This window comes from Ranitomeya variabilis, chromosome 3 (assembly GCF_051348905.1).
Source record: "Ranitomeya variabilis isolate aRanVar5 chromosome 3, aRanVar5.hap1, whole genome shotgun sequence".
Classification (NCBI taxonomy): Eukaryota; Metazoa; Chordata; class Amphibia; order Anura; family Dendrobatidae; genus Ranitomeya; species Ranitomeya variabilis.
In genome coordinates, this window is record NC_135234.1 from 757,655,338 (window position 1) to 757,682,923 (window position 27,586).

At 41.6% G+C, this 27,586-nt stretch overlaps 1 protein-coding gene across 7 annotated transcripts in view; it reads left to right on the forward strand.

Annotated features, from left to right (window-relative positions):
• The window catches only part of TENM4 (teneurin transmembrane protein 4), a 1,485,534-nt gene that overhangs the window by 401,650 nt on the left and 1,056,298 nt on the right, over positions 1 to 27,586 (forward strand). The window lies entirely within an intron of this gene.

A 27,586-nucleotide genomic window follows, 5' to 3' on the forward strand; every position in this document is an offset into this window, starting at 1 on the left:
GAACACCAGCCCCCTAGAGCTTCCAGCAAAGGTCAGGATACAGATAGGAACAAGCTGGACAAAAATACCAAACAAAACAAAAGCAAAAAGCAAAGAAGCAGACTTAGCTTGAAAAACAGGAACCAGGATCAGAGGACAAGAGCACAACAGATTAGCTCTGATTTCAACGATGCCAGGCATTGAACTGAAGGTCCAGGGAGCTTATATAGCAACGCCCCTGAACTAACGGCCCAGGTGAGGATATAGGAAAAGACAGACGCTCCAGAGTCAAATCACTAATGACCACTAGAGGGAGCAAAAAGCAAAATCACAACAGCCATGTACAGGTAGGAGGTTTGTAGGGCTCTGGTTTGATGGCCATGGACAGGCAGGAGGAGGATTGCAGGACCCTTACTTGTGAGGAGGCAACTGACAAGAAGAGTTTCTCAGGGCTCTAATCCAGCTAGACCAAGGTTATGTGAATTTTTTTGCTCAATGCTAGTATCTAAGCCTAACGTGTGTGATACTGTAGCTCTTGCTTGTGGCCCCTACTGGAGAGACACATGTCCCTGAGAGAAGAGTTTGCTGATATACTTACATAGAAAAAGAAAAAGGCACGGGATAGATGTGAACTTAGACTGTGGACGGCAACAAGTACGAAGAGAGGTTTGGAAAGAGGTACCAAGCAAGGGAGCTGAGCAGTGGAAGCAGACAAACTGGGTAAATCAGCCCAGAGTTGGAGATCCCCAATGTGAGGGTGTAAGGAGGTGAGACTACAAGCAACAGTAGGGTAATGAGGAGGCGCACATGGGAGCCAGCTCCAATCAGCTGCAGGAAGATCATGTCAGTAGCAGAGAGCACCGGGTGTACCAGCAGGATGACTAACTAAAAGACAGCAGAGATTGTGCTGTCAAATTACTTTAAAGGTGTTTTCTGGTATTTTATCCCCTATGAGGAAGAAATGGTATAATATGAATACCTTCTAATCCCCTGCAGGTTGTGTGGTCTCCTGTGTGCTGGCATAAACTCTCTGGGACTTGCTATGCGGTTGCCAACATTTCACCAGATTATATAATATGTAATATTGTCTAATGAGCTGAGTATGAAACCCAATGATGTCTGCTAAAATTATACATTTAAAAAGGATCTTTCACAAAATTTTTCATGTTCAACTGGTCACACGAAGTAATAGTGGCTACAGAACTTAATTTTTTTAATTTTGTATCTCCGTTGTAGAGATATTAAAAATGAAAGTGTGTCACAGGTAATGGGTAAACTTTTGTTACGTCCATGTGGGTGTCATCATACAGTTTTCACTGTGGGCGTCTACTTCTTCTCCCTGTATGATGCTGACCAATTATAATCAGGTAGCACCACAGCAGAAAAAAAACACCCCCCACTATTAGGGTATGTGCACACGTCAGGATTTCTTGCAGAAATTTCCTGAAGAAAACCGGAAATTTTCTGCAAGAAATCCGCATTTTTTTTTTGCATTTTTTGCCCGTTTTTTTCGCGTTTTTTTTAGCATTTTGCAAGCGAAATTAGCTTGCAGAATGCTAAAGTTTTCCAAGCGATCTGTAGCATCGCTTGGAAAACTGACTGACAGGTTGGTCACACTTGTCAAACATACTGTTTGACAAGTGTGACCAACTTTTTACTATAGATGCTGCCTATGCAGCATCAATAGTAAAAGATAGAATGTTTAAAAATACTAAAAAAATTAAAAAAATGGTTATACTCACCTGCAGACAGCCGATCTCCTCAGCGGCGTCCATTCCTATAGATGGTGTGTGTGTGCAGGACCTTCGATGACGTTGCGGTCACGTGAGCGGTCACATGAGCGGTCACGCGACCAATCACAAGACCGCGACGTCATCGCAGGTCCTTCACCGCACACCATCTATAGGAACGGAAGCGGCAGCGTGCACCGATGAGAGGCGGGAAGACTCCGGGCCATCAGAGGGTGAGTATATGACTATTTTTTATTTTAATTCTTTTTTTTTTTTACCAATTATATGGTGCCCAGTCCGTGGAGGACAGTCTCCTCTCCTCCACCCTGGGTACCAACCGCACATGATCCGCTTACTTCCCGCATGGTGGGCACCGCCACGTGCGGGAAGTAAGCAAATCAATGCATTCCTAGTTGTGCGGAATCCCCGCAATTCCGCAAATTTAATGAACATGTTGCTTTTTTTTCCGCGATGCGATTTTTTCGCGGAAAAAAATGCAACATTTGCACAAGAAATGCGGAATACACTGTAAATAATAGGAGGCATATGTAAGCCTTTTTTCGCGTTTTTATCACGTTTTTATAGCGAAAAAACATGAAAAAATGTGAAAAATACTGAATGTGTGCACATGGCCTTACTTAGGCTTCCCAGTCTGTGAGATGTAAGGGTACAGCTTGTTTCATCAGTGTCCCTGCTGGGAGGAGGGAGATGAATGCTCGGAGGTATCTCATGGCCCGGCTTCTGCTGCGGCTTCCAGGTTCCAGAGGTTGTGTATGCACATGTGAAAAAGACTTGGATTAACTAATAGATCATAAACTGAACATGAGTCAACAGTGTGATGCAGCAGCAAAAAAAGGCAAATGCAATTCTGGGATGTATTAACAGAAGCATACAGATCACGTGAAGTCATTATTGCCCTCTACTCCTCTTACGATCAGACCTCATCTGGAATACTGTGTCCAGTTTTGGGCACTACTTTTAAAAAAGACATCAACAAACTGGAGCAAGAGAAGAGCGACCAGAATGGTGACCGGTCTGCAAACCATGTCCTATCAGGAACGTTTACAGGATTTGGGAATGTTTTTCTTGAAAAGAAGACTGAGAGGAGACTAAATAGCTGTCTACAAATATCTCAAGGGCTGTCATATTGTAGAAGGATCATCTTTATTCTCATTTGCACAAGGAAACACCAGAAGCAATGGGATGAAACTGAATGGGAGGAGACACAGATTAGATATTAGAAAAAACTTTTTGACAGTGAGGGTGATCAATGAGTGGAACAGGCTGCCACGAGAGGTGGTGAGTTCTTTTTCCATGGAAGTCTTCAAACAGATGCTGGACAGACATCTGTCTGGGATAATTTAGTGAATCCTGCTTTGAGCAGGGGGTTGGACCAGATAAGCCAGGAGGTACCTTCTAACTCTACTATTCTATGATTCTATGGCTATACCTGAGAAACATTAGGTATTTAAGGCACCCTCCCCTGTAGGGAGGTACCTGAGCAACTTTAGTATCAAGTGTGTCTTAGCCTACCAGTCCATTGTTAGTCACTTAACCCATCCTGGGACCCTATACCAGGGTCTGTCCTGTGTTCCTGTACCCATCCTGCAATCCTGTACCAGAGTCTATCCTGTGTTCCTGTACTCATCCTGAAAGCCTTCACCAGAGTTTGTCCTGTGATCCTGTAACCTCCCTGTCTGAACGAGCCGTTCTTTCCAAACCTGAAACCCAATCCTAAACCTGTCCCTGTCCGCAACAGTATCCATTCTGCCAGTGCTCCTTTTCTGTCTGCTACTCTGACTCTGTACCCGTATTCCTGACCTAAGCTGCTTCGGTACCGGGGACTGTTCTGGAGTGGTACCTGGCTGATACGTGCAGCTCAGGCCTAACCTCACATCAAAGACTCTAGTGAAGATCAGGTAGCCGCTTAGTTTTGCCCTGTTCTAACCTACTGTATAATTAGAAATTTCTGGGAGATTAGACCACAGATGATTCACAGTTTTCAAATAAGGACCATATGGAGGGGAGTCAGTACAGCTGAGTTTAGCTGGTTATTTTACAAACCCTTCTGTCAACTCTCCTCCTCTCATAGCACTGTCAGCGCTGCTGTACTGTTCCTCTCCCGCACATTCTGTCCAGCGATGACTGACACGTATGTCTGTTGTGCTAACGACAACTTGTAATCTCTCTGCAGTGAGAACGCAACGCGCTACTCCTCCTATATGTGTAATGTAATGACACCCAGATCGGATCTCACTACAAAGATATTACAAGATTCTGTCAGCACATCAGATATACATGTGAATCATCTCCAGAAAGGCAATGTGGAGGAGGGACACTTCAACAGAGCAGGCAATGCTATGAGATTAGTAGAGCTGATTGAAGGGTTTTTAATGTGACACAGCTAAATTCAGCTGCACTGTCTAATCAAGGAGGCAGTTAGACCAGGAGATCAGAGCTGTATCATTACCTCCCACCTACTGAGAAAGCTAAGATATGGTGTAGGCGTGTTGTAAAGATGTTTCTGCTGTTCTTCTGAATCCGGAATTGTTTTTCTTTTCTTTTCTTGTGCTTTCCCTCTCCTGAGATAAATCCCCTATCTACTATACATAATTCTAGCCTTTTTAGCCAAGTGGGTTTGGTCTTCAACTCTCCTCTGTGGGAGTATTCTTGAGGATCACGCCCAGTTGGCTTCAAAGACTAGAAATATATGCAGGAAAGAGGAGGCCATATCTCGAGAATGGAGAGATGCAGGAACAAAAGAAAAACATTGTTGGATTCAGGAGAACAGCGGCATCATTAGGTGACAAGGACCTTTTTAAGTCCATCACGTGTGATACTGAGATGATGTATCTAAGCCTATATTGTGTGATATCGCGATGCTCATGTATTTAATCATATTTTGTTCAAGCTGATTTATCTATGTCTCATATATTATACTGACAGCTGAGGCAGTGTATCTAAGTCTACCCTGAATGATGCTGTCTCCGCGTGGCTCCGCATCACTGACGTACGGTAGATTACAGGTCCAGCCTTATCAGCCCCACCACACAATGATCTAGTTTATTTTTCCATTTATGTTTCTATTTTTGTATCCTGTACTGAATTAAGAGCTGATAAAAAAACCTTTACTCCCTGATCCCCGGGGGTCTGGCGTATACCTGGTGACAGACATTTTTATGTTATTGAACAGATAGGTCACTCATAAAATGCCTAATCCAGTGAACGTCACACCTGTGTCTAGCTGCGGGTATCATTAGGACATGCTTCACTAAAAGCCCAGGGGGACGTCATTTGTTATCCCGTGATCTGATACATTTATCGTCCAAATGTAACGTGACGATAAAAAGCCGAATCTGATACTCACACGTGATACATTTATATTTACATGGCAGATCACGTCTGCATCAGAGAGCAAGATATCCTGTGTCTCCATGATATAATGTCCCAACTATTACGCAGGAAATGTTCTCAGCAGTGTATAGTAGTTATATTCTTATACATAGGAGCAGTATTATAGCAGTTATATTATTGTATATAGGAGCAGTAATATAGTAGTTATATTCTTCTACATAGGGGCAGTATTATAGTAGTTATATTCTTGTACATAGGGGCAGTATTATAGTAGTTATATTCTTGTTCATAGGGGCAGTATTATAGTAGTTATATTCTTGTACATAGGAGCAGTATTATAGTAGTTATATTCTTGTACATAGGAGCAGTATTATAGTAGTTATATTCATGTACATAGGAGGCAGTATTATAGTAGTTATATTCTTGTACATAAGAGCAGTATTATAGTAGTTATATTCTTGTAAATAGGAGGCAGTATTATAGTAGTCATATTCTTGTACATAGGAGGCAGTATTATAGTAGTTATAGTCTTGTATATAGGAGCAGTATTACAGTAGTTATATTCTTGTACATAGGAGCAGTATTATAGTAGTTATATTCTTGTACATAGGGGCAGTATTATAGTAGTTATATTCTTGTACATAGGAGCAGTATTATAGTAATTATATTCTTGTACATAGGAGCAGTAATATAATAGTTATATTCTTGTACATAGGGACAGTATTATAGTAGTTATATTCTTGTACATAGGGGCAGTATTATAGTAGTTATATTCTTGTACATAGGGGCAGTATTATAGTAGTTATATTCTTGTACATAGGGGCAGTATTATAGTAGTTATATTCTTGTACATAGGGGACAGTATTATAGTAGTTATATTCTTGTATATAGGAGCAGTATTATAGTAGTTATATTCTTGTACATAGGGGACAGTATTATAGTAGTTATATTCTTGTACATAGGGGCAGTATTATAATAGTTATATTCTTGTACATAGGGGCAGTATTATAGTAGTTATATTCTTGTACATAGGGGCAGTATTATAGTAGTTATATTCTTGTACATAGGGGCAGTATTATAGTAGTTATATTCTTGTACATAGGAGCAGTATTATAGTAGTTGCATTCTTGTACATAGGGGCAGTATTATAGTAGTTATATTCTTGTACATAGGGGCAGTATTATAGTAGTTATATTCTTGTACATAGGGGACAGTATTATAGTAGTTATATTCTTGTACATAGGGGCAGTATTATAATAGTTATATTCTTGTACATAGGGGCAGTATTATAGTAGTTATATTCTTGTACATAGGGGACAGTATTATAGTAGTTATATTCTTGTACATAGGGGCAGTATTATAGTAGTTATATTCTTGTACATAGGGGCAGTATTATAGTAGTTATATTCTTGTACATAGGAGCAGTATTATAGTAGTTGCATTCTTGTACATAGGGGCAGTATTATAGTAGTTATATTCTTGTACATAGGGGAAGTATTATAGTAGTTATATTCTTGTACATAGGGGCAGTATTATAGTAGTTATATTCTTGTACATAGGAGCAGTATTATAGTAGTTATATTCTTGTACATAGGGGCAGTATTATAGTAGTTATATTCTTGTAAATAGGGGCAGTATTCTAGTAGTTATATTCTTGCATATAGGGGCGGTATTATAGTAGTTATATTCTTGTACATAGGGGGCAGTATTATAGTAGTTATATTCTTGTACATAGGAGCAGTATTATAGTAGTTATATTCTTTTACATAGGGGCAGTATTATAGTAGTTATATTCTTTTACATAGGAGCAGTATTATAGTAGTTATATTCTTGTACATAGGAGCAGTATTATAGTAGTTATATTCCTGTACATAGGAGCAGTATTATAGTAGTTATATTCATGTACATAGGAGGCAGTATTATAGTAGTTATATTCTTGTACATAGGAGCAGCATTATAGTAGTTATATTCCTGTACATAGGAGCAGTATTATAGTAGTTATATTCTTGTACATAAGAGCAGTATTATAGTAGTTATATTCATGCACATAGGAGGCAGTATTATAGTAGTTATATTCTTGTACATAGGAGCAGTATTATAGTAGTTATATTCTTGTAAATAGGAGCAGTATTATAGTAGTTATATTCTTGTACATAGGGGCAGTATTATAGTAGTTATATTCTTGTACATAGGAGCAGTATTATAGTAATTATATTCTTGTACATAGGAGCAGTATTATAGTAGTTATATTCTTGTACATAGGGACAGTATTATAGTTGTTATATTCTTGTACATAGGGGCAGTATTATAGTAGTTATATTCTTGTACATAGGGGCAGTATTATAGTAGTTATATTCTTGTACATAGGGGCAGTATTATAGTAGTTATATTCTTGTACATAGGGGACAGTATTATAGTAGTTATATTCTTGTATATAGGAGCAGTATTATAGTAGTTATATTCTTGTACATAGGGGACAGTATTATAGTAGTTATATTCTTGTACATATGGGCAGTATTATAATAGTTATATTCTTGTACATAGGGGCAGTATTATAGTAGTTATATTCTTGTACATAGGGGCAGTATTATAGTAGTTATATTCTTGTACATAGGGGCAGTATTATAGTAGTTATATTCTTATACATGGGAATACTTCACCACTTTAACTAATTAAGGAATGCTCTATATTCTAGTTATGTTTCCAGTCCACAATACGTTTTTGTGCTATGTCCTTTTTTTTATAATTGCTCATTCATATAATTTGAGAGGACAGTAACAATATAGGCTTGAAAAGAGACTTTAGAAAAATTTCAGTTATGTGTTCTGTATTCTTTTAAGAATTACCTCAATGATACAGCAGGTTAATCAATAGCAAATTAAAGCTAGTCTTTTTACTGAAGTCACAAGAAGATGACATTTTGTATAACTGTCTCGATCAATTTTCAGAATTTAGGAAATTGCGCCCAGGTAGATAATGATCTGAAATTATGTGCAGACTTGTGATGCAGAAAAGAGAAGAACAATTTCTAAAATAAAGGTCAGGAAAAGATTCAGCAGGAAACATTCTGCTGCATGTGCCAAACATTAGAAAAAATGCACCAGCAGAATAGTGAGTGCAGCTCTGGAGTATAATACAGGAGGTAACTCAGGATCAGTAATGTAATGTATGTACACAGTGACTGCACCAGCAGAATAGTGAGTGCAGCTCTGGAGTATAATACAGGATGTAACTCAGGATCAGTAATGTAATGTATGTACACAGTGACTGCACCAGCAGAATAGTGAGTGCAGCTCTGGGGTATAATACAGGATGTAACTCAGGATCAGTAATGTAATGTATGTACACAGTGACTGCACCAGCAGAATAGTGAGTGCAGCTCTGGGGTATAATACAGGATGTAACTCAGGATCAGTAATGTAATGTATGTACACTGTGACTGCACCAGCAGAATAGTGAGTGCAGCTCTGGAGTATAATACAGGAGGTAACTCAGGATCAGTAATGTAATGTATGTACACAGTGACTGCACCAGCAGAATAGTGAGTGCAGCTCTGGAGTATAATACAGGAGGTAACTCAGGATCAGTAATGTAATGTATGTACACAGTGACTGCACCAGCAGAATAGTGAGTGCAGCTCTGGGGTATAATACAGGATGTAACTCAGGATCACTAAACAGTTATGTAATTTATTTAGAATGTATATATATATATAACTACATGAATAGTAATTTTCCTCTAAGTTGCCAGTAAATGTGTTTGTCATCTGTTATTAACCTCTTCTTTGTGGAGAACAGTTCCCTGTACACTCGGACCCTTTCCGATCACACCTGTATCTCGTACTCTCAGTGAACAATGCCCCTCTGTAATGTTCACATTGTTTAATAATAGGCCTTTGTGAGGGTTTCTGAACATGTACAGTGCCTTGTGAAAGTGTTCGGCTCCCTGGAACTTTTCAGCCTTTTCCCACATATCATGCTTCAAACATAAAGATACCAAATGTAAATTTTTGGTGAAGAATCAACAACACTTGGAACACGATTGTGAAGTTGAACGAAATGTATTGCTTATTTTACATTTTTGTGGAAATTCAAAGACTGAAAAGTGGGGCGTGCAATATTATTCGGCCCCTTTAACTTAATACTTTGTTGCGCCTCCTTTTGCTGCGATTACAGCTGCAATTCGCTTGGGGTATGTCTCTATCAGTTTTGTGCGAAGCCGAATACTGTACACACTGTAATTATGGTGAGTGACAGCCCTCTGCGGCTTTACACCACTCCATCCGACACTCAGCAGCATTGTGCTTGGTGATGTACGGCGGCATGAAGCTCCTGGTGGGGGCGCAGTGTTTGTGCCGATACCAGAGGAGGTCTGGACTCTGCAGTTATGGGGTCAGCAGAGCGGTGGTGACATTTCTGCCCTCTGATCCTCAGCACTCGGCCCCCCACTATGTAACGCCATGGGGTCTCCACTTTGTGGCTGAGTTCCTTCCACTTCTCAATAATATCACTCACAGGAGATGGCGGAAGATCCAGGAGGAAGAAATGTCATGGACGGACTTGTTCCCCCGGTGGCTCCTATTATAGGACCGTGCTGGGATCTGTGAGATTTTTTCATGGCGATTGGCCGGATTTCATACACGGGGGGCAATGGGATTCAATGAGAATCGAGAATTCTCCATACTGTGTAGGTTGCCTGAAATCATTATTCAGCAGGCACTTCATCAGCTGCAGCATACAGAAGACGCAGAGGATTCCCTGGACGGCTGCTACTGAGGCCGTGCTGTGACTTCCTGCTGTGCTAGAGGGAGAAGCTTCATGTCTGACCAGAGACCTTTTTTGCTATCTGCTGCAGTCGATTGCATTGATGCTGCTAATGTTACAAATATTTTCAATAAAACAATAGACCCTTCTGAATAATACCTTGAGATTATTGACAATTCCAATGGAGTACAGCGCCACCAGTTGGCAGTAATTAATTCTACATCACATATTGTTCCTTTTTTTTTACTCATTTCGTCTGTTTGTAAATCTATACAAAAAAAAGGATTCACACGAATGTCTCATTATGCTGTAAATAAGCTAATAGATGAATCTGCATATCTTCTCCTAGCCGCCGGCGCTGAGTAATGTGTGCCACCGTCTCTGCCGCTTTATAGGGTGGAATATGAAGAATGACAGTGAGCTCCCTGCACAGACAGCTGGATATTCCTCAAGGTGCAACACCGAGAGTGTTAGACGCTTGTCGAGCTTTATTTGATCAGGAAGCAGAACCATCCAGTCTGCTCACCTGGCCCCATCATTGGGATCAGTCCTTGATTGATCCTGACAGGCAGATTATTGCACTCTTCCACCCTGGCACTATGCCGCACTGCCGCCGTACTGCGCCGCTTCTGTCTATAACACTTACACAGAATGGATAAAATTTATCAATTAAATTGAAATATGATTCATAGGAGAAGGTGCAAACTGTTCCGAATTCTAAAAGCAATAAGCCAGGCACTCGCTGAACATTAGACAGTTCCTCTCCTGCATAATATATAATAGCTGACATGATTTAACACCTCCACTACCATGTAATGTAAATTTCATATGGGTCCTGGAGATGTATTTATAGATCCCAACCGTCCCGGCCAAAGGGACTGTCCCGCTGTCCCGAGAAGTCAGGTCTGTGTCTCGTCTTCTACTCACTCTGTACGACGTCTTCTCTCCTGACATCTTCATTGCTCCTCTTTGGTGGACCAGACAAGCATCTCTCTGGTTTGTTTATATTTCCATTCAATTACACTAGACATTCTTCTCATTTCTTGAGATCAGTTCTCACCAGGATTGGAACCCACAACCTGTATTTCACGCTGCTGCAATGCAGGTAGGTGCAGGCTCCAATAGATGGCACTAGACTGGAAGCAGGGCTGCACCTAAGCAGAGCTAGCCTGCAGTGTAGCAGTGAGGCCACCACAGGTGGCAGCAGCATAGTCAAGCAAGCCGGGTCAAATACTAGAGTGCAGTGCAGTACCAATGGAATATGCAAACTCACGGTCAGAGACAAGCCAGGGAGTCAGTAACGGTCAGGAGCAGATAAGCCAAAGACAAAAGACAGAAGCAGGTCAGGATACAAGCCAAGTCAAAACCAGGGAGTCTGCACACTAAAGGGAAACACGGAGTCAAGACGGGAATAGGGGAAAACAGAGACACGGGTTCAGACATCAAACGCAGCAGGGACAAACCAGAACAATCAGAGTCAGCTACAGCAGCACTAAGCAAAAACTATAACTGACATTGCCTGCAGGAAGCAGCGGCGATAAATAGCCAACCTCAACTCAGACAGAGGCTCAGAAAGGTTAACTCTTGACATGACCAGACTGGGAAAAAGGGAAAACAGGAATCAAAACTCGGTCTGGATCATGACACTGTATCATTGTAGGCGGTAGAAAAAGTTATATAGCCACAGCCTGAACTGACAAGTACAGGAGTATTCTCTGTTCCTGAATGTGCATTGTAGGCTGTGAAATCACAGGAAGATTGTACTGCTACATAGAGATACATCTGTACATAGCAGTGTATTTCTATGTCCCTGTATTCTAGAGGGGAAAAAAGCCAGTTTTTTTTTCTTCCTATAAAATCACTAAATAATAATGAAAAACAATTACAATAATGTCATTTTAATGCACTTTGACAAAAAAATTATGAACATCACAACTCAGCAAAGAACAGACATGTTTGGTGTCTTTGTAATCGTAGCGACCCACACAACACAGCTGTCAGATTATTTATGGTAAATGGAGCAAAAAAATGGCAAGATTGATTTTTTTTTCCTTCATTAAACCCATAAATTTTTATAAAAATGTAGCACTGTGGCTGTGTTCAGATGTAGCGAAAACGTTACGTTTTTATCTGCTATTTTTTATCTGCATGTTTTCTGCACCACACAACGCAATATCAATCTTCTCTCATTATTGCAGTTTTGTTGCCTTTCTTTTCTGACTTTTTCCTCTGATTTTATGCAGATTTGAAACAGAGGTATTAATAATTTTTTGTTATAGTACAGAAAAGCTTTGATTCGACACTCAAAAATACAACAGCATTCCTTTTTAAATGCATTTTTTTCAGGCTGTACATAGAAGCCAATAGAGATTAAAAAATGCTCCAAAACTGCACAGTTCAGCTGCGTAACACACAGTTTAGACCGTGTTCACATGTAGTCCTTTTTTTTAGAGCAGAAATTTTGCTGCGTTTAACATATAGTGAACTTACGTAAAAATGAGAAAGTTATGACTCTTGCGACTATAAAAGTCATTTTATTTCTCTAGTGTAAAGCATAAAGTGAAAAGATCAAGCGATCACAAATCCAAGTCCCCAAAGGGGACTAAAAAAACACAGTAACAAAAATGGCATTTAAAGCAAACAAAAAAAATCAACAAGTTTAAATTACACCCCTTTTAACAATTCAAAAGTAAGAACTAAAAAAATAATGATATGATTGTATCCAAACAAACCCGATGTATCCAATTATTTTATTATTTAACCCGTACGTTAAACCCCAGAAAGAAAAAAAAAAAACTAAACTCCAGAATTGCTGTTTTCTTGTTTATCGATCACCAGTCCTCCCTAAAAAATTAAATAAAAAGCAATGAAAATATTAAATATTCCCAAAATTGTGTCAATATGAAAACACACGTAAAATACCAACCCCCACACATCTTTACGAGCAGAAAAATAAAAAAGTTACGGGTCTCACTGGTCAACAAGTTATCCTGCACTAAGTCTGTACCCTTTCCTCACCCAGGGAAGAGGGGAGAAGTTGTATACCATAATGCAGCAACCAGACTAACAAGGTAATATGAACCGGGATAAAGGAAAATACCAAACATACAAACATACTCACACATATAGCAGACAAATGCATCGGGGAGTGAACGATGGGCTTAAACTAAAGTAGGAGAAGAAGGGGAATTAGCACACACCCCAAACTTAGCAGCAGTCACATAAATCCACCACACGCTTTCTCCAATAATAGCCAACAACTATCACCAGCCATGCAGCAAAAGCTATCTCTGACAATAAGTGCTAGCCAGGACCTAGTTTATATAGGCGATAAAAGTGAACAGCTGAGAGCCTCAATGCAGGAAAGCTTCCAGGAGCTCTCAACCCAGCAGACTAACCCCTGCACTGCTAAAAGAAACATGTACTGTTTAATATGATGGTGAAGTGCTTCTATCCAGTGCAGGAGTAGGAGAAATCAGACGCTGGGGACTTCTGGCTCCTCTTTGTCGTGGTAAACCTGTGACTCCTTTGCTCTCTGTATAATACATAGCACATTGAGTGTTTTCTTTCTTTAAGCTTTCAGCAGTATGAGTTCCTATCTGTCATGAATTCCCATCTTCTACCTACGAGATGCCTCTGTCGATTATGTCAAAGTCTACACAGCAAAGCTGTTAAGAGGAAAGTGGGAAACATCGTCCTGTGGTGTGTACTCCAGACGCAGGTGTGAGTTTTTAAGACCTTGTAAATGGAAACGACAAAAAAATATATAATTATTGGTTTATACCGTAATAAAAACGTAATAAACCGTACATAACATGAACATTTTTTTGGATGATACATTCTACTACAAAGACATACAGGAATTTAAAGGTACTTTTGTTCCTGTTTTACATCAGATTAATGATCCAGAATTTTTTTTACAAGCAAAATATTCAAAAATGAAGTCGGAGAGATCAAGGAGTATGGACTTCATGAGTTACAGAATTCTGTCACAACAGCTGCACGGCTTTGACAAGCCGCCTGGAAGTTTAAGAGAGCTCAAATATTGCAAAAATCTCGAGATCGTGTAGTCAAAACCGTGATAACACACGTAGATGGATTCAGCCAAGCAGAAGGCACCGACACTTAACATTCAAAAATTCTCTCGGAAATATCCATTCCTGTATAAATGGGATTTTGGATAAGCACAGAAGCACCAGCAACGTGTATCCGAGACAGAACCGGGCGGAAATATTGTCTTTTACTACAGGGTCTGTGTCACGGGTTCCTTCTCCGGTATCACACAATCAACAGAGAAAGGGAATAGTGAACAATTCCAAGACCTTTATTTAGGCAAAAACACGAAAGGTCCATATAATCCACCACACTGAGGATACAACAGTCCAGAACACTAATGCAGTTCAGTAACAGGATAAAAGTCCAACAATCCAGCACACAGAGGATAAAAAATGGTCCATATGCTTCCCCTTCTCTCTGATGTGCTGTCTTCACTTCAAAGTTCCAAACAAGATGGATCTGTGTCTCCCCATTCACAGGTTAGGGGGGTGGGTCGCAGGGGCTCATTGTTTCAACAAGAAAAGTCAACATGTCATTAGCATATTAGCAAACAACATTATTCACTGACCCTGTGGAGAGATAGCAATACAGAACTGTGGGGAGAATATCAGATGGCAAATAACAACTCAACACCATGAACATAAGTAAAATAGAAATATACACAAAATGATACCCACATAGCATATCACACCATCACAGTCTGATTAGCGATAAATCCCAGGTCAGTTTAGAGCAAAAATCATCGCTATTTTACTACTTATAGGAATTGTACACACTGGGAATAATTTTTTTGGAAGTATTCGGCGATAAATATAATTTTTATAACTGGGTTTCCATCAAAATGTTGCCCCGTTTGTTTCCTATACCTCTGCACTGTCTATTGCTGGCTGTAGAATGAGTTAACTGAGAATCCATAAGTGAACTCGTTCTGACGTTCTAATGGTAGTGTTTGTAACTTTTTTTTTTTTTTTAAGCTCTTCTCAAGTAATTTACAACCACAGGCCACATAAAGTTGATTATCGTCCCAGCACGAAGGGGTTAATATACCCTCCTAGCATATGAAAGTTTGTGAGAGGGAAACATACCTCTTTATCTTCTGCATAGACTTGCAATTGAAATGCTTGTAGCTGCCACTAGAGGGAGCTCACTGCACACTCTGAATACGCTGATCTCAATGGTGAGACGGCATGCGGTGAGCTCCCTCTAGTGGTGGCTGCAGGCAGACAGAATGTTGGCTTTTTATCTTTAAATAAATTGCTCGGCACGACATTTTAGACCTAAGATTGACATGTTGATTAAAGACAGAGATTGAGACATTACCTTTTTTTTGTGTTGCCTCCTACCCCCAATGTTTATAAGGCTTTGCATAGAGAACTTTTCCTTTAATGCTGGCTGTGATTGACACACTGTAAATGAGTTATACATTACATTACAATGGGCAAGAATAGGTTAAAAAGACACAAATCCTGTATAGTTTTCATCAGCTACATGGAAATCGACAGGTCATCAGCTCTTATTGAAAGGTCTCCTTGGCCCTACCAAAATGTAATATTGAATGCTGGCTGTAGAAATGAGTGGCTGTTCATATAACACATGGACAGGTCCTTTAAGGGATACCACTCTTTCTATGAGATCCATAGATCTTACAAGGCATAGAAATCATTCTGGCTGCCACCAACCACCACTAGAGGGAGCTCACTACATCCTCTGTTGTCATTGAGTTCAGTGTATACACAGTGTGCAGTCAGCTCCCCCTAGTGGTGACTTCAAGCAGCCAGCATCTTATGTTTTTAATTATTGTCTATGTGGGGGATTTGGAACCTATAAATAAAAGGGGCTGAGAAACAAACTATGGACAATGAATATTTTCATAAATATTTCTTAAATATTTACTTTAATATTTTCATAATCCCTAAATCATTTGAGACCTCTGCAATTTTATTCTTGCTATTTTGTATTTTAAGGATATAATTTAATTTCTATTATACACTGTATGACATTCTTATAATTATTCTGATTATTATTATTTTATTATTATATTTATTCTGATAATTATTATTATTTTTTTATATAATTGTATTTATTTTATATACATTTTTTTTTTATGTTGAACTTTTCGAATATTTCCAGGTCTTATACAATATATTGATGAAAAAGGAAAATAGTCAATTCCTGCTGGAATGACAAAACTCGCTAATGAGATGCACAGACAATCCTCCCCCGCTACCGCGTCCTGTGATATATTACATAGTAACTACCTGCTGGGAAAGTGTTAACAACATGTGAAGAAAAGGTGACACAACTGTGTCACTTCCAGGCGGTGATAGATGAGGCTCATTTCATTATTTATCTTGTGTACACTAAAGTAAGTGTCCAATCCAAGAAAACAAAAGCAAAAAACCTTTCCAGGACGGAGCAGCAACAGCGGTGCCGCCATTGATTTCCACCCCTATCCATTGTCTAAGGAAAGTCCATGGAGGGGACAGGAGGACGTGACTTTTTGCTGAACACATAAAACATGTCTCCTGACTTGGCAACTAATTAATTGCATTGCACATAAGATAAGAAGTATTTTCTTCTCTGTATTATACAGTTCCTCCGTTATTCCTCCTGGAAATGTATGAATACATTGTGATCCTCTTCTCAAGGTCTTCATCTTTTGGTCATAGCAAAGAGTAGTTACAGAGTTTCCCTCGTTCTGGAAGACCTGTCATGTGTAATTCCTCATTACTCCTGCGGGGGCAGTGCAGGGAAATTAAACACTTATTATCAGGTTTCACCCCAAGATTCCTAATGATCACTTAAGGTCCCAGGAGATACTTGTCTTAAGCAGAGACCCCCTTTAATCCCCTCTAGCTGAGGCCAGTTTTTGTACATTTTTTAATAACTTTTTTTTACCACCTACATAGCCATATCAGGGTTTTATTTTTTTTGCGATACGAGTTGTAGTTTTGTGTCGCACCATTAATTTTACCATAAAATGCTAAAAAAAAAATCGTAGTTTGGTGAAATGTCAAAATAAAATTAAAATCCGCCATTGTTTGAGGTTTTGCTTCTCCAGCGTCAATTATGTAGTGAAGACATAACATGGTCATGACAAAAGACATGGTTTTCATTATATATATACAGGGGTTGGACAAAATAATGGAAACACCCAACGTTTCGGCATCATAATCTTCGAACACGTGATAAACATGCAAACCGTGACATATGGTAATGTTTTGTAGTTGATTATTTGTGTTATGTGATATGTGTATGTAAATTAACTGTTTGTTTTGCATAACTGTAAGAACATTGATGAGAACCTGATACCAATGGCAGACCTCTCAGATTTTCAATGAGGCCAAATTGTTGGTGCTCGTATGGCAGGCGCTAGTGTAACAGAAAGTGCCCGAATGCTTGGCGTGTCATGAGGTTCTGTCTCCAAAGTAATGACTGCGTTTGAAAGAGAAAGAAAAAGTGTACGTTTGGAGACAGCCGAAAGAAGCATTCCATCCAGACTGCCTTCTCCCAACCGTAAAACATGGTGGAGGTTCTGTGATGATCTGGGGTGCTATTTCGTGGAGATCCGCCTGGCCAATGATATCCCTTCATGGAAGAATAGCTGAGATTATTTAGGCATTTTGGGCGACCAAGTGCATTCAATGGTTCAAGCACTGTTCCCGGAGGGGAACGCCATCTTTCAGGATGATAATGCACCAATTCATACAGCTAGAATCGGTAAAGCATGGCACGAGGAACATTCTAATGAAGTTGAGCATCTCATCTGGCTCCACAATCCCCAGACCTTAACATTACTGAGCATTTATGGTCGATTTTAGAGATTCAAGTTAGACGTTGATTTCCGTCGCCATCGTCGCTCAAAGAACTGGAGGGTGTTTTAACTGCAGAATGGGCTAAAATTCCTTTGGAAACAATTCACACCTTGTATGAATCCATTCCTCGGAGAATTGAGGCAGTAATCGCCGCAAAAGGTGGACCTACACCATATTAAACTACGGTAACTTTTGTTGATGTTTCCAGGTGTTTCCATTATTTTGTCCAACCCCCGTATATATATATATATTATCATTTTCATTTTTTTGGTTTGTGTCGCCATTTTCCGAGACCCGTAACTTTATTTTTCCTGGGCGAGGGTTTGTTCTTTTGATTGTTTAGCTGCAGTTTTTATTGTTACCATTTTGGGTTCCATACGATGTTTTGATGCAACAACTCCCCCCCAAAAATGTCATTTCTGACTTTTTCTATATTTTTTTCTTTCAGCTTTACCATATGCATTAACTATTTTTATATTTGGATAGATCTGATCTTTTTGCGGAAGTTACTTTTTTCTTGTTTGTATTGAGGAAAGGTTGTGTGACGTCAACTTTTATATCTTGTTTCTTTTTCTAATATTGTTAAAAAAAACTTTTATTTGTAGGTTTTTTTTAGTCTACCCTAGGGGACTTGAACCTACAATCGTTGTACTTCAGTGTATAATGAGATTGATGGTCTCTGAAGCTCAGCCATTGGCTGGGCTTCATTGCAGCACCAAGATGGCAGCAACTGGGGGCCTTTAGTAAACCCTCAGCTGTCATAGCAGTTCTATCAGAACCCAGTGATCGTGTTACCGGGAAATGAGCAATGTGCACCAGAATGGACCTCTGCCACAGATCGAACCCCTTAGATGCTGTGTCAGTTATTGATAGGTGGTTGAACTGCAGCTGCTCTTAGAGGGAAGTGCTGACTGTATAACACAGCTGGCAGCCACTGTGCATTTTGCAGGTTCAGCTCCTGAGCCCGTTCTATACATGCGCTCGCAATGTCTGCTATATCTGTACAGCGGATGTCAGGAAAAGGTTAAAGAGGTTTGTTTTGCTAAGTAAATATACTTATTATCAGGAGGATTCCTCCGTTCAGGATCTATTAACTAAATGAAAGAAGAGTGGGGGGAATAGAGCATAGTTCACCCTGGAGGACCCGGCATGCATAAACAGTCCATTGACTTTAATAACAATTGTGTAATACTTCCTTTTTCCTGCGGTGGTGCTGCAGGGTAATTGAGCACCTGACAGATTACCGCTGATTGTTGTGATTTCCTGTGATCAGATCATGATAGCGGGACCAAAGCTAAGAAAGTAAAAAAAGAGAGGCGACAACCAGTTTAAACTGGACAGAAAACAACAACTTGAGGATATTTATTTTCTTGGTGGGATTTTTTTTTTAATTTTAGCGGTAAAATGCCCTTTAAATTCGTAAATTGTAAAATGTGTTATGTATTAAAGCCCCGTAATATTAAACTCATAAATCTTTTGAAAAATTAATATAAGACTCTCCGGCTGCCGTATAAAATATCGTATCTCTCAGCATATGGAAATGTAAGATTTATATATTGGGAATGTATACCACAAGGTAATCACACCAATAGATTTCATCTCTAGTGCAGGCGGACGACCAACTAGAGTGATGTATCTATTATTCATGAATTCATTATATATTGATATACGTTATAAAAAATGGCTACGTTTGGGGACGGGCGACGTAGGAGAAGCCGAACTACACGGAAATGCTATATATAGACCAATTCATCGGTAACCTTGGACTCGGGAAAGTGGAATATTCACAAGAAATCAGCCGATTCACAATGCGTCTGTCAGGATTTTTTGACAAGCAGCACAGCAAAAAAATATATTGTAAAATATATATACAGTATATAAATATAAAATATGCCCTACAAGACCCATAGAGCCCTACTCATCAGTTGTATTTTTTTTTTGTCTTGTGATATTGGTTGCCTGTTTTTTAGTTTTTGCACCAAATTTTTCATTACGGCGCTCGGGGTTCATGAATAAAAAATTTTAGCCTTGACCTGGGGCAGACACAGACCTAAAAAGGGTCCCTGTGCAAGAACTGTAGTGTAGATATGTTCTTTACGGTCTAATAGCTTTTTCATTTGCAGCTGAAATTGATCCCCACGGTGGCTTCACCCGTTGCACCAATTCTTCCCCTCATGGACAGAGTATTGAATGGGCCATCCGGGCAGCTATTACTTCTTTCTGTTCCTTCAGTGTGGTCCACCACCCTCCTCCCGGCAGGGACGCTGACACACTCACCACCTCGGCCACTCGGCATTGTCCCCGTTCCCTGCTGTGACTTCCTGCTTCACTGGGCCTGCACACACCATGCAGGTCTCCCGATGGAGCACCAAGAGCACCCGCATGCCCTGATTCTAAAAGGAGCAGCACGTGAACTTTAGAAATGCTCCCAGCCAAAAGCTGGGAGGCATCAGGTATCTAAGGCACCCTTCCAGTAGGTAGGTGGCTGAGTCAGTCCTGTAGTTTACCAACCTAGTGTGTGTGCAGCTAGTATCTTGCCAAGTCCCTGTCCTTGAGTAAAGTATTGCCTGAACCAGAACCTGTTCCTGAAACCCATGTTGTCCGAAATAGCACCAGTGTCCATCCTGTCTAGAGATCCATAGTCCATATCTTCTGTACCGGTTCCAATGTCTAAAGAAGGGAGGAAGGTCCTCCATCTTCAAGATTGAGGTTCTTCGCTAAAACACGTCGGTTTCTACACATGGAGGCCAGCTTTTATATTTCTTATGTTGCTGGAGAGCATTCCTTCCTTCCTTCTTTAGCCATTTTCATGTCCTTGACTGTGACGGCTCCATACCGTTTGACCCACCAAGGTGCTCTTGGATGTGGTGAGCTGACTTCCATTTTCCCTCTCCCTCTCTGATGGCTCTGATATCTGTTATACCAGTATCGGAATCCTGTCCTGCCAGTGACTCCAAGTCCATATTCATGACTGCGATCCTGACCCATGGGGTCAGCTGCTGCACTTCCCGGTGACTGCCTCAGAGTGGTACCTGGCGGCTACCTGCAGCACAAGCCTAACTCCACCATCAGGAGCTCTGGCAAAAACTAGATAGCCAATAAACCATGCCCCTCCTGGTTAAGTGTTGTGAATTCCGTTCTCGAACTCCCTCCTGTGGTCATGAATGGTACTTTGGCAAGTTCTGTCCGTGGACTCCCTCTGGTGGCTGTGAGTGGAGCTGCTGGTTCTGAAATTCCTTCCTCAGCTGCCCTCGTTTACTGCTAGGCTGGCTTCTCTATTTAACTCCACTCAGATCGTTACTTGATGCCAGCTGTCAATGTCTTAGTACTGGTTCAGATCTCTCCTAGATCTTTCTGATGACCTGTCTACTCCAGCAAAAGCTAAGTCCCTGCTAGTTAATTTGTTGTTCATTGTTTTCTTGTCCAGCTTGCTATCATGATATTGCCTTGCTAGCTGGAAGCTCTGGGATGCAGAGTGGCACCTCCGCACCGTGAGTCGGTGCGGGGGTCTTTTTGCGTGGTATTTTGTAGTTTTTTGTGCTGACCGCAAAGATACCTTTTCTATCCTCTGTCTGTTTAGTGAAGTCTGGCCTCCTTTGCTGAAACCTGTTTCATTCCTGTGTTTGTGACTTCCATCTTAACTCACAGTCAATATTTGTGGGGGGCTGCCTTTTCCTTTGGGGAATTTCTCTGAGGCAAGGTAAGGCTTTATTTCCTATCTTTAGGGGTAGTTAGCTCTTAGGCTGTGAAGAGGCGTCTAGGCAGAGTTAGGCACGCTCCACGGCTATTTCTAATGTGTGTGATAGGATTAGGGTTTGCGGTCAGCAGAGCTCCCACTTCCCAGAGCTGGTCCTGTTCTACAGTTTAACCATCAGGTCATTCCGGGTGCTCCTAACCACTAGGTCCATAACAGTACAGCTGGCCCGCAAAGTGTTAATGCACCTCAATAGAGGGATAAGAGAAGTTCTGAGACCATTTTTTTTTCTCTGCAGTATGTTTTGTCTTTCTTTTCTCCTTAACCTCTGGGTGGTTCAGGACTCAGGTGCAGATATGGACATTCAGGGTCTGTCCTCTTGTATGGATCAACTCACTGCAAGGGTACAAAGCATTCAGGATTATGTGGTTCAGAATCCGATGTTAGAGCCTAGAATTCCAATTCCTGATTTGTTTTCTGGAATAGATCTAAGTTCCTGAATTTCAAAAATAATTGTAGACTGTTTCTTGCTTTGAAACCCCGCTCCTCTGGTGACCCCATTCAGCAAGTAAAAATCATTTTTTCTTTGTTACGTGGCGACCCTCAAGACTGGGCATTTTCCCTGGCACCAGGAGACCCTGCATTGCGTAATGTAGATGCGTTTTTTCTGGCGCTTGGATTGCTTTATGATGAACCGAATTCAGTGGACCAGGCAGAGAAAATCTTGATGGCTTTGTGTCAAGGTCAGGTTTAAGCGGAGGTATATTGTCAGAAGTTTAGAAAGTGGTCTGTGCTTACTCAGTGGAATGAGTGTGCCCTGGCGGCAATTTTCAGAAAGGGTCTTTCTGAAGCCCTTAAGGATGTTATGGTGGGGTTCCCCACGCCTGCTGGTCTGAATGAGTCTATGTCCTTGGCCATTCAGATCGATCGGAGCTTGCGTGAGCGCAAAGCTGTGCACCATTTGGCGGTATCTTCTGAGCTGAGGCCTGAGCCTATGCAATGTGATAGGACTTTGACCAGAGCTGAACGGCAAGAACACAGACGTCAGAATGGGCTGTGTTTTTACTGCGGTGACTCCACTCATGCTATCTCTGATTGTCCTAAGCGCACTAAGCGGTTCGCTAGGTCTGTCACCATTGGTACTGTACAGCCTAAATTTCTTTTGTCCGTTACTCTGATTTGCTCTCTGTCGTCCTATTCTGTTATGGCTTTTGTGGATTCAGGCGCTGCCATGAATTTGATGGACTTGGAGTTTGCCAGGCGCTGTGGTTTTTTCTTGGAGCCCTTGCAGTATCCTATTCCATTGAGGGGAATTGATGCTACGCCTTTGGCCAAGAATAAGCCTCAGTACTGGACTCAGTTGACCATGTGCATGGCTCCTGCACATCAGGAGGATATTCGCTTTTTGGTGTTGCATAATCTGCATGATGTGGTCGTATTGGGTTTGCCATGGCTACAGGTCCATAATCCAGTATTGGATTGGAAATCAATGTCTGTGTCCAGTTGGGGTTGTCAAGGGGTACATGGTGATGTTCCATTGTTGTCAATTTCTTCTTCCACTCCTTCTGAAGTCCCTGAGTTTTTGTCGGATTACCGGGATGTTTTTGATGAGCCCAAATCCAGTGCCCTACCTTCTCATAGGGATTGCGATTGTGCTATTAATTTGATTCCTGGTAGTAAGTTTCCTAAGGGCCGACTGTTCAATTTATCTGTGCCAGAACACACCGCTATGTGGAGTTATATAAAGGAGTCCTTGGAGAAAGGGCATATTCGCCGGTCGTCATCACCTTTGTGAGCAGGGTTCTTTTTTGTGGCCAAGAAGGATGGTTCTCTGAGACCTTGTATAGATTACCGCCTTCTCAATAAAATCACGGTCAAATTTCAGTACCCTTTGCCTCTACTGTCTGATTTGTTTGCTCGGATTAAGGGGGCTAGTTGGTTCACCAAGATAGATCTTCGAGGGGCGTATAATCTTGTGCGTATTAAACAGGGCGATGAATGGAAAACAGCATTTAATACGCCCGAGGGCCATTTTGAGTACCTGGTGATGCCATTTGGGCTTTCTAATGCCCCATCTGTGTTTCAGTCCTTTATGCATGACATCTTCCGAAAGTACCTGGATAGATTCATGATTGTATATTTGGATGATATTTTGGTCTTCTCGGATGACTGGGAGTCTCATGTGAAGCAGGTCAGAATGGTGTTCCAGGTCCTTCGTGCTAATTCCTTGTTTGTGCAGGGGTCTAAATGTCTCTTCGGAGTTCAGAAGGTTTCATTTTTGGGCTTCATTTTTTCCCCTTCTACTATCGAGATGGATCCTGTTAAAGTTCAGGCCATTTATGATTGGACTCAGCCTACATCTGTGAAGAGCCTTCAGAAATTCCTGGGCTTTGCTAATTTTTACCGTCGCTTCATCGCTAATTTCTCTAGTGTGGTTAAACCGTTGACTGATTTGACCAAGAAAGGTGCGGATGTGGTGAATTGGTCCTCTGCGGCCGTTGAGGCTTTTCAGGAGTTGAAACGTCGTTTCTCTTCAGCCCCTGTGTTGTGTCAGCCAGATGTTTCGCTCCCTTTTCAGGTCGAGGTGGATGCTTCTGAGGTTGGAGCAGGGGCTGTTCTATCTCAAAGAAGTTCTGATGGCTCTGTGATGAAGCCATGTGCTTTCTTTTCTAGGAAATTTTCGCCTGCTGAGCGTAATTATGATGTTGGCAATCGGGAGTTGTTGGCTATGAAGTGGGCATTTGAGGAGTGGCGACATTGGCTTGAGGGAGCCAAGCATCGCGTGATGGTCTTGACGGATCACAAGAATCTGACTTATCTCGAGTCTGCCAAGCGGTTGAATCCTAGACAGGCTCGATGGTCGCTGTTTTTCTCCCGTTTCGATTTTGTGGTTTCATACCTTCCGGGTTCTAAGAATGTGAAGGCTGATGCCCTTTCAAGGAGTTTTGTGCCTGATTCTCCGGGAGTTCCTGAGCCGGCTGGTATTTTCAAAGAGGGGGTAATTTTGTCTGCCATCTCCCCTGATTTACGGCGGGTGCCACAGGAGTTTCAGGCTGATAGACCTGACCGTTGTCCAGCGGAGAAACTGTTTGTCCCTGATAGATGGACTAGTAGAGTTATCTCTGAGGTTCATTGTTCGGTGTTGGCTGGTCATCCTGGAATCTTTGGTACCAGGGATTTGGTGGCTAGGTCCTTTTGGTGGCCGTCCTTGTCACGGGATGTGCGTTCCTTTGTGCAGTCCTGTGGGACTTGTGCTCGGGCTAAGCCCTGCTGTTCTCGTGCCAGTGGGTTGCTTTTGCCCTTGCCAGTCCCGAAAAGGCCCTGGATGCATGTTTCCATGGATTTTATTTCAGATCTCCCTGTCTCTCAAAGGATGTCGGTCATCTGGGTGGTTTGTGATCGCTTCACTAAGATGGTCCATTTGGTACCCTTGCCTAAATTGCCTTCCTCCTCTGATTTGGTTCCATTATTTTTCCAGCATGTGGTTCGTTTGCACGGCATTCCGGAGAACATCGTGTCGGACAGAGGTTCCCAGTTTGTTCCAAGGTTTTGGCGGTCCTTTTGTGCCAAGATGGGCATTGATTTGTCGTTTTCTTCGGCTTTCCATCCTCAGACAAATGGCCAAACCGAACGAACCAATCAGACTTTGGAAACATATCTGAGATGCTTTGTTTCTGCTGATCAGGATAATTGGGTGACCTTCTTGTCTTTGGCTGAGTTCGCCCTTAATAATCGGGCCAGTTCGGCTACTTTGGTTTCGCCTTTTTTCTGTATTTCTGGTTTCCATCCTCGTTTTTCTTCAGGGCAGGTTGAGCCTTCGGACTGTCCTGGTGTGGATTCTGTGGTGGACAGATTGCAGCAAATCTGGAATCACGTAGTGGACAATTTGACATTGTCCCAGGAGAAGGCTCAACGTTTCGCTAACCGCCATCGCTGTGTTGGTCCCCGACTTCGTGTTGGGGATTTGGTTTGGTTGTCGTCTCGTTATGTTCCTATGAAGGTTTCTTCTCCTAAGTTTAAGCCTCGTTTCATTGGTCCCTATAAGATTTCTGAAATTCTTAATCCTGTGTCATTTCGTTTGGCCCTTCCAGCTTCTTTTGCCATCCATAATGTGTTCCATAGGTCGTTGTTGCGGAGATATGTGGCGCCTATGGTTCCCTCCGTTGACCCTCCTGCTCCGGTGTTGGTCGAGGGGGAGTTGAAGTATGTGGTGGAGAAGATTTTAGATTCTCGTATTTCGAGACGGAAACTTCAGTACCTGGTCAAATGGAAGGGCTATGGTCAGGAAGATAATTCCTGGGTTGTTGCCTCTGATGTCCATGCTGCCGATTTAGTTCGTGCCTTTCATTTGGATCGTCCTGATCGGCCTGGGGGCTCTGGTGAGGGTTCGGTGACCCCTCCTCAAGGGGGGGTACTGTTGTGAATTCCGTTCTCGAACTCCCTCCTGTGGTCATGAATGGTACTTCGGCGAGTTCTGTCCGTGGACTCCCTCTGGTGGCTGTGAGTGGAGCCGCTGGTTCTGAGATTCCTTCCTCAGCTGCCCTCGTTTACTGCTAGGCTGGCTTCTCTATTTAACTCCACTCAGATCGTTACTTGATGCAGCTGTCAATGTCTTAGTACTGGTTCAGATCTCTCCTAGATCTTTCTGATGACCTGTATACGCCAGCAGAAGCTAAGTCCCTGCTAGTTAATTTGTTGTTCATTGTTTTCTTGTCCAGCTTGCTATCATGATATTGCCTTGCTAGCTGAAAGCTCTGGGATGCAGAGTGGCACCTCCGCACCGTGAGTCGGTGCGGGGGTCTTTTTCCACACTCTGCGTGGTATTTTGTAGTTTTTTGTGCTGACCGCAAAGATACCTTTTCTATCCTCTGTCTGTTTAGTGAAGTCTGGCCTCCTTTGCTGAAACCTGTTTCATTCCTGTGTTTGTGACTTCCATCTTAACTCACAGTCAATATTTGTGGGGGGCTGCCTTTTCCTTTGGGGAATTTCTCTGAGGCAAGGTAAGGCTTTATTTCCTATCTTTAGGGGTAGTTAGCTCTTAGGCTGTGAAGAGGCATCTAGGCAGGGTTAGGCACGCTCCACGGCTATTTCTAGTGTGTGTGATAGAATTAGGGTTTGCGGTCAGCAGAGCTCCCACTTCCCAGAGCTGGTCCTGTTCTACAGTTTAACCATCAGGTCATTCCGGGTGCTCCTAACCACTAGGTCCATAACAGTTAAGCTCGGCTCATGGCACAGTGGGTCCATGATTCATGTGTGGGTCCATGCTATACTACTCCTCATCCGTAATGCATGCCATCATACTTTACCTGTGAAGTATAGGAGCCTCTAGATTCTTTTCTAAGTTTTGTTCTATAGATCCATAAGGGCAAGTAAAGCATTTGGTTCGTCCACGCCCTAGATTAGTTGTGCTCAAGCTTGTTCAGATTCAGATTTAGGAACCCCCCACAACCGACTACAGACTCAGTTAGGAAGTCTATAAGAGTTCTCATATATCTGTAACATCACCAAGATCCTGGAGATTGAATCATCCACCATGATGTTACCATGCCTAGGTGACATCATTAGGTTTATGCATCATCAACCATCATGGAAAGAAGGGAGTAAATGGGGACGGTGGCATAGCTACTTCAACAACCCATATGAGCTTCATCGAGGGGACCTCTCCAACGAGGAAAGCTAATTATCTTTGCTCTCGAGGACTTGAATGATCCTCATATTCTATGGATGGAAACTCATCAGAATATCCTTCATTTAGGGCTGGTTTCACGTATCAAACATTCCCTTTATGAGTACACACCAAAATATTATCATATCTCCTGACAAAGCTCAACAGTCTTGTAGGCATGTGGCAGTTGAGCTCAGGTCAGAAGTATGGTGGCAAGTTTGGATATTGCAGAAAGTGAATGTTGTAGGTGTGAAATCACCCAGATACTACATGTGTTTGGCCAGCCGATGTTTCGTAATGGCGAAACCTGCTCTTTTTCAGGAGTATTGTAATCTGGTCTCACAGTAACTCCATCAAGGTCTGATCTATGATGATGCAACCTCTTTAATAATATCATCAGGTTATATCTTGTGTCATCCTCAACCCCTTCTACATGGCAAAGTGATTGGAAAGTCAGCAACATTTTTTGTATATGGGTCATAAACAGGATCCCTTTTAACCAGTCAGGTAATGCATGCTTACCTACGCCC